The sequence below is a fragment of the Montipora foliosa genome, chromosome 6, assembly GCF_036669935.1.
Source record: "Montipora foliosa isolate CH-2021 chromosome 6, ASM3666993v2, whole genome shotgun sequence".
Taxonomy (NCBI): Eukaryota; Metazoa; Cnidaria; class Anthozoa; order Scleractinia; family Acroporidae; genus Montipora; species Montipora foliosa.
This window is the reverse complement of record NC_090874.1, coordinates 62,661,205-62,668,704: the sequence shown is the minus strand read 5'-3', so window position 1 is coordinate 62,668,704 and position 7,500 is coordinate 62,661,205. Positions and strand designations below refer to the sequence as shown.

General features: G+C 37.9%; 1 protein-coding gene across 2 annotated transcripts in view; it reads right to left on the bottom strand.

Moving 5' to 3' along the window:
* Positions 1-4,580, bottom strand: part of LOC138008086 (short transient receptor potential channel 4-like) — a 32,982-nt gene extending 28,402 nt beyond the window's left edge. For both annotated transcript variants that reach the window (XM_068855275.1, XM_068855277.1), the window contains exon 1: positions 4,528-4,580. The gene's annotated coding sequence lies outside the window, so the exon portion shown is untranslated. The remainder of the gene's footprint in view (positions 1-4,527) is intronic.
* Between the last annotated feature and the right edge of the window lie 2,920 nt (positions 4,581-7,500).

Sequence of the window (7,500 nt, the reverse complement as noted above, 5' to 3'; positions counted from 1 at the left end):
CGACTTTAAAAAGGTATACGGGGGCCCGGTAAACGATTGGTTTTCATCCTACTTAAATGGCTGTGTCCAAACTACTCAAATCGATAAACAAATATCTTCTAAAAGAAATGTGCTAACAGGGGTCCCACAAGGCTCTGTACTGCGCCCTCTACTTTTCTTGATTTATATTAATGATATTTATAATTCTTCTGAGAAGCTTTCTTTTCATTTATTTACTGATGATAAAAACCTGCTGTATGCTGACATGGATTTGAAGTCACGAGAAAGTATAATCAACATCGAATTGCAGAAAGTCTGTGACTGGTTGAATGCAAATAAGCTGACCATAAATTCAAAAAAGCCCAATTTTGTCGTCTTTAGGCCATCACAAAAGAAGCTTAGCTATCAGATCAATATTGGGATATACAATAATACCTCAAATAGTGATACTTTTCTTGAATGCAAAGCTTATGTTAAGTTCCTGGGTGTGCTCATCGATAAAAACTTAACTTGGAAGTATCATATCGACTACATTGCCTCTAAAATTAGTAGGGTTGTTGGAATTATATCACGATTAAGACACTCTGTCCCTCTAAATACTTTAATCCAAATTTACCGTTCTCTGATTTTCCCAGATACATGCTACGGAATTGCTGTTTGGGACCAAGCTGCACAGGTCTATTTGAAGAAGGTCTTTATCGTACAACAGCGAGCTCTTCTGCTAATGTTCTTTGCTGGTAATTGATCTCTAGCTATTCCTTTGTTTAGCTCTGCTTATGTCTTATCCCTCAACATGCTTTATTTTGAAACAGTATGTTCTCTATGCACGACATATCTACCAAATTCTGCGCCTCAGAATATCTGTGATGTTTTTACCTGCTCATCTGACGTTCATACATATAACACTAGATTTTCTGATGCTGGTAATTTATATATTAATAAATCAAGACTAAGAATTCAACTTAATTCGTTTTCCATTTTCGGAGCTAAGTTGTGGAATTGCCTGAAGCCTGACCTGCGTGAACGTAGCAAAAAACGTTTCAAAAATAAGATTCATCAATTTTTGCTTGCGGTACTTAGTAATGAGGATGATTATGTTGATGTCTCTACGTTAATGTTTAAAATTACTAATTATTATTAATCAAACTCTAGTAGCTGTTATTATTTATTCCTTATGTTCTATGTCTTATTATAGGTTCTTGATCTTCTCATGTAAATCGTAGCTATTTGTGAATATGTGTATACCTGTTTATTCTATTTATTTATTTATTTATTTATTTATTTACTTGCCTGATTTTAATAATAATATATTTTAGTGAATTTTATTGTAAGCTATACAACCCGCTCCAATTAGCGTTGCTACATGCGGGTTGTATATATATGTATTTTTCTAATTTGGTAAATTTGAATTATTTAAATAAAATGATGATTTTTAAATAAAATGATGATTAACGACATCGCAAACATTCGTAAGCCACAAACTCGTCTAAAACGGACACAGTTTGCCCTCTGATTGCACAGAAAAGACGAGGACAACTGTACGTAGAGGTAAGTGAAGCTTATTCTACATTTACAGCTTACTTTAGCATTTATAAGCTCAAGTATATTTTCCTATACAAAGTCTATAAATCGTAAACCGAGCTTGGGCTGCCTGTGTTTCCCGTAGTTCATTCAGTTGACAGATGGTGATCACGTGCAACTTTATAGTTGCCTAGCACGTGATCAATTTCTTCCTTTTGACAAACATCATGACCTTTCCGATTATTCATAAAAGTCAGAGACTGCAGAATTTTTCGTGTTTTTAAGATCGATCGAATCTTTCGATGAGAATTCGATTCAGAGTTATGTATAAAAAGCATGTTATTTTTTTTCTTCATTTTTCTTTTGGCTTGGCTTTTTCTGATATCATCAGATTAGACTAACAAGAAGAGGAATTATGAAGCGGAAATAATACCTTCAGTCTTTTCTTAGTGTTTGCAATAAACGTTTTGCAACTGCAAGACGTGCTGGAAAACGTCCGTCAGAGCAATTTGCAGTTAGTTTTTTGCAGACTATTTATTTAAAGAAGAAACGAGTTAATTTTACTCAAGACCGTGTTTTTTTATCTTTAAACTGAATTTATCACGAAAGCTTAAAAAACTAAAAAGACCTCAAAATGGGACAGGACATTACAAAATAATTAAACGTGTGAACGTGTGAGCCAAAGGGCCTCTGCTGGTGACATGTGGGTGACCCCTCAAATGGTCTTAATGACCCCCCAATTTAAAAAATTAACTGGAACGCTGCAGTTTAATACCACCGAATCCAGTGCTTCCCTTTTTTGTGTAACACGTACCACGGGCAACCCAGTGTACGCTTTAAGGAGCGTCTAGTTTTATGTCAAACTCGATCAGTAATCTTGAAACATTACAATTTTTATACCAAGTGTTTACTTTTTTCTCCAGCAGGTCTGTAAATTTCTGTAATAAAAGCCACAGTGCTCGTGAGCAAGTTTTCTCTCTTTTTATGTGAGATTCACCATTCCTGGTAAACGAAATAAGTCGCTCCATATTATCTTTCTTTTTTAAAAATTCGAAATAAATTATATTTGGATTCTGTTTCGAAACAAGTACGTGACCTATTTCCATATACACGTAACAACGTTACAAACAGTCACAAACAGTTTGCGTTGGCTCGATCACAAACACTGTCACTTTTTCCGTTTGTGTTTGCGATCCTGTTTTCCACATGCGTGATTGCTTTACGCAACTTGATCTCGTGACATCGTAAGAAAAGGGCTCAAAACTAAAAGCAAAATTAGTTTTTCCTATTTTGACTGTCATTGACTACGGATCCTCGTGCGAACTCTCGGAAAATTGAAAAATAATGGTTGCCAAAGGTCACTAAAAAATTGACTCTCACTAAGGCTAGCGCGTATTTAGGAACCTGTCAGAAGTGCCTATTCCCATTGCTTACCGAAGGAAGGAAATGAACCGACTGAAGTACCATAGTGCTCACTTAACGGCGGAGATAGGGCCTTGGGAGACGGTTTCCTTTTCATGACGAAGAACACGCAGCTTCAATATAATTGTGTCATCGCCTTTCACAAATTGAGCTACAGTAGGTGTAGATTAATCTTTTCGCGAAACGAGACCTTTTCACTCAATCATGTGATTCCAATTTAATTCACAAACTCGTTTAAAAATAGCTTTGGCTCTGGAAATATCGTGGTGTAGACTTTTCATGAGAGTTGAGATCCTGGTCTTGTCAAGGCTTTTCCAGGTGCACATGCGTAGAACTTAAAGTTTTGAGAAATACTCAGCAATTTGTTTTAAGTTGCAGTGAATATTTGATGACAAAAAATAACTACAGTAGTACTCAGACAATCTGCGTTCCAGATGACCACAGGTCGCTGGAGACATATCTAGGGTAACAATAATGATGTTTTGTGGGCTTTTACTGAAAGCAAGAGATCGGGCTGAAAGTCATTTGGTCATGATAATCAAATATTCTCTGACGTTTGTTGGAGAAAACTTTTCGTGGGAACAAAAACCATCTGTAACACTCCTTTTGGTCCACTCTCCTTTATTCCGCAACTATATCTCACGTGGTGACAACAGGAGGAAACAATTGACAATTACAACTAACTCCCTAGTACAATTACAGTTACAGTTTGCTTCTTCGGTACCGAACTGTCAAGCCCGTGACAATCATATGTCATAAGACACCTGGAAACAAAACAAGTTTGCTCGGTGCCTACGTTGGCCTACGTTATTCTTTCTTTAAGCTTGTGCCTAGTCGAGCAATCGATTTCATTTAGGTTTGTACAGACTGAGGTTCCACAGCGGTTTCCGCAGCACAACAAAAGGCATAAATATGAAAACTGTAAGGAACATGTCAGAACACTTTAAGAGTGGATGTCCGTAAAAATCAAACACCAGATGGCAAACCTTGAAAAATCGATTTTGCTCATACTTCCAAGTTTAAAAGAGTAACGTGTACCAAGAAGCATGGAATAGTTAGTTTGGGTTATTACCGATTTATTTTAGAGAAAAACTGATGCAAATTACCGAACATCGCCGAAAATGCCGCTCGGACAAGCGATTTGTCTCTTCATTTTGACGGTCTTGTGAGGTCAACTGAAGCATCCCTCATAAAATATTCCTCCTAATCCTAACTGAGCAATCTCTTAATTGTCATTTGGCTAAGTTTGAGTGCATTTAAGACATTCTATAGTTTCCAAATAATTTTATTCTTGGCGCCTATATTTTTTGTCACTAAAACTGGGTCTTACGAAATATCTTACAGAGAATGTGCTCTACCTTTAAACCCTTTGAAACTTCGGCCATCGAATGTTGAAACAAAGGTCTTTCGTCTGATAGAGAGAAATCTCTGGGCAATTACTTTTGCTTGACGCCTCGAGCGCTTAAAATGTCGTTAAAATGCATTCTTGTGACCTTTCGGGTCAAAACACAGCAGGCCGATATCCGTCTTAGATTTGATAAGAAAATAGATGAGACCGCTTTAAATAAAGTGCAGAAAGTAAAATGATACCATTTTAATCCATACCTGTTTTTTAGTGAGAAGTGGGAGCTTTAACAATGTTTGGAACTACACTTATGTAAACGGCCACAGCAGAATATAAACATGACGAACGTTTGTCAACACAACAACCACAGGGTACCCAATGGTAGACCGAAGTGCTCCTTTTTCTCAGGGACGGCGGAGCTAGGGGGACTACCCATGAAGAAAAAAATAGAGGAAAAAAAACTCATAAAGCATAAAAAGATAAAACTAACAGAATTAAAAAGTTGCATTTCCGAGCTTCAAGATTTCAAAATTTTCTGGCGGAGAATTTCCAAAATATGCTCCGTCGTCGCTGTTTTTAGCTTTTCACTGACATAATGATGTCATCAATACACAAGGGACAAAACTGATTTCGACAAAACAGTCGAATAGTCCTTACTGATTGACAATTTAAATTAACGGACTCCCTTAAGGGACTTCGTTGAATGCGGTTTATTAACTAGGTATCAGTTTGAGAGCCGCTCCTTATAGTTATGGAGGTCTGCGGTTCATTCAAGACGATAACTGGAGGAATCTGTGGTTCCGACAGTAGAGAAAGATATCCAGGTTGTTCCATTGAGCGCGTGTTCAAAAGATATTGAAAATCATCTCTCGTCATACTCGTTTACTGGTCCCGTAAATAAGGTGGAAATAATATTGTGTCGAGCAGCAATTTTCAAAATGCCAGGCAATTTAGAAAGCATGACCGTATGTCCGCGCCATCGTGGAAAGTTGGGTTTTGGATGGACAAGAGGAGCTACAAGATGCAGAATACCCCTTGATTTATCCAACCACGGAAAAGGCCGCAATAAAACCTGGCCAAAAGGAGACAGAGGGCTAGGAAAACATGAATCGGAGTGGTATTTCGTAAGACTGGTGTTTTTGTTCAGCCCGGATCTGGTAAGATACTTAAAACTCAGTTTAGTCAAATAGAGATATACTTTTACTTTTTTTAGTATTGAGCTATGTATTTTCATTTTTATCATGATTTTTAATGCCTTCGTTTGAGGAATATGCAGGTCATGCCGAGATATAATAAAGTCTCTTAGCGTATAGTCTGCGGGCAGCCGGTTTTTTCTCTAAGGGTCACTAGGACGAGCGCTTAGTCATCGCGAACTCGAAAGGGCGGTATGGCGTTGGCCGTGTAGAGAAGAAGGTGAGACAAGGGTGGTATGGCCGAGTGGGGAAGAAGGCGAGACGAGAGGCAGTGAGGACAACAGCAATAGAAACACTTTGGAAAGAATGCGAAAATATTTACATATCATCCACTTTCCTTTGTCTTTGTCCTCACTGCCTCACTATCAAGCTGAATTTTAATACATCGAAAAAGGCCTATTAAGAGGCGACGCATATTTAGATTATTAAGACTTCTCACGGTTCTCAGTAAAAAGGAGGCTTAACTAATTGTTGACAGTTTTGAAAGAGAAAAAGTGAGAATTTGGAGCAAAATACACCGGCTTTTCGACGAGACCTGGCGTTTATTTTTAGGACAGCACCTAATGGAGTAAATACAGTATCACATAGCCAATATCAAAAATATCATATTACTCTTTGTTTGTCCCTCCAAATTTTGCATAAGCATTTTTTCCAGTTTCTCTTGGGACCATTATAATTCCCAAGTGGAAATAAAAACAATTCTTATGCAAACTTTTGGAGGGTAGTAGCCAAAACGAATGAAGGAAAAATACCGAACATTCGGATATAACATTACAGCAGAATAACGACAAAAATTGAAACAAAGAAACTTTAGAAAGAAAGACACCCCAACCCCGGCCCCCGGCCCGGCGTTTTGGCTACTACCCAACTGGAGGGACAAACAAAGAATATTATGGTATTTTTGATATTGGCTAATTGTTTCATTTTCTTAGCAACATTTTATCAATCTTGCAGAAGCACTCATCCCACCATTTAGGTAAATTATTGCCTTAGATAATACGATGCCACCCGCACATGCTTTGTGTTTCCACCACAGCCGGAAAATAACAGTTTCTTCACGGAACGCAAATGTTCCGACTTAAATTTTTGCTTGGTAACATATTTATTGATGACATCATTATGTCAGTGAAAAGCTAAAAACAGGGACGACGGAGCATATTTTGTATTGTTGGGGGGGGGGGGGGAGGGGGCTAACAAGCAAGAGCCGCTAACTTGTAGGGGGTTCCCAGAAGGAAATTCTCCGCCAGAAAATCTTGAAATCTTGAAGCTCGGAAATGCAACTTTTTCCTTCTGTTAGTTTTCTCTTTTTATGCTTTATGAGTTTTTTTTCCTCTATTTTTTCTTCATGGGTAGTCCCCCTAGCTCCGCCGTCCCTGAGAAAAAGGAGCACTTCGGTCTACCATTGGGTATCCTGTGGTTGTTATGTTGACAAACGTTCGTCATGTTTATATTCTGCTGTGGCCGTTTACATAAGTGTAGTTCCCAAACATTGTTAAAGCTCCCACTTCTCACTAAAAAACAGGTATGGATTAAAATGGTATCATTTTACTTTCTGCACTTTATTTAAAGCGGTCTCATCTATTTTCTTATCAAATCTATAAAGACGGATATCGGCCTGCTGTGTTTTGACCCGAAAGGTCACAAGAATGCATTTTAACGACATTTTAAGCGCTCGAGGCGTCAAGCAAAAGTAATTGCCCAGAGATTTCTCTCTATCAGACGAAAGACCTTTGTTTCAACATTCGATGGCCGAAGTTTCAAAGGGTTTAAAGGTAGAGCACATTCTCTGTAAGATATTTCGTAAGACCCAGTTTTAGTGACAAAAAATATAGGCGCCAAGAATAAAATTATTTGGAAACTATAGAATGTCTTAAATGCACTCAAACTTAGCTAAACGACAAATTTTAAGAGATTGCTCAGTTAGGATTAGGAGGAACATTTTATGAGGGATGCTTCAGTTGACCTCACAAGACCGTCAAAATGAAGAGACAAATCGCTTGTCCGAGCGGCATTTTCGGCGGTGTTCGGTAATTTGCATTT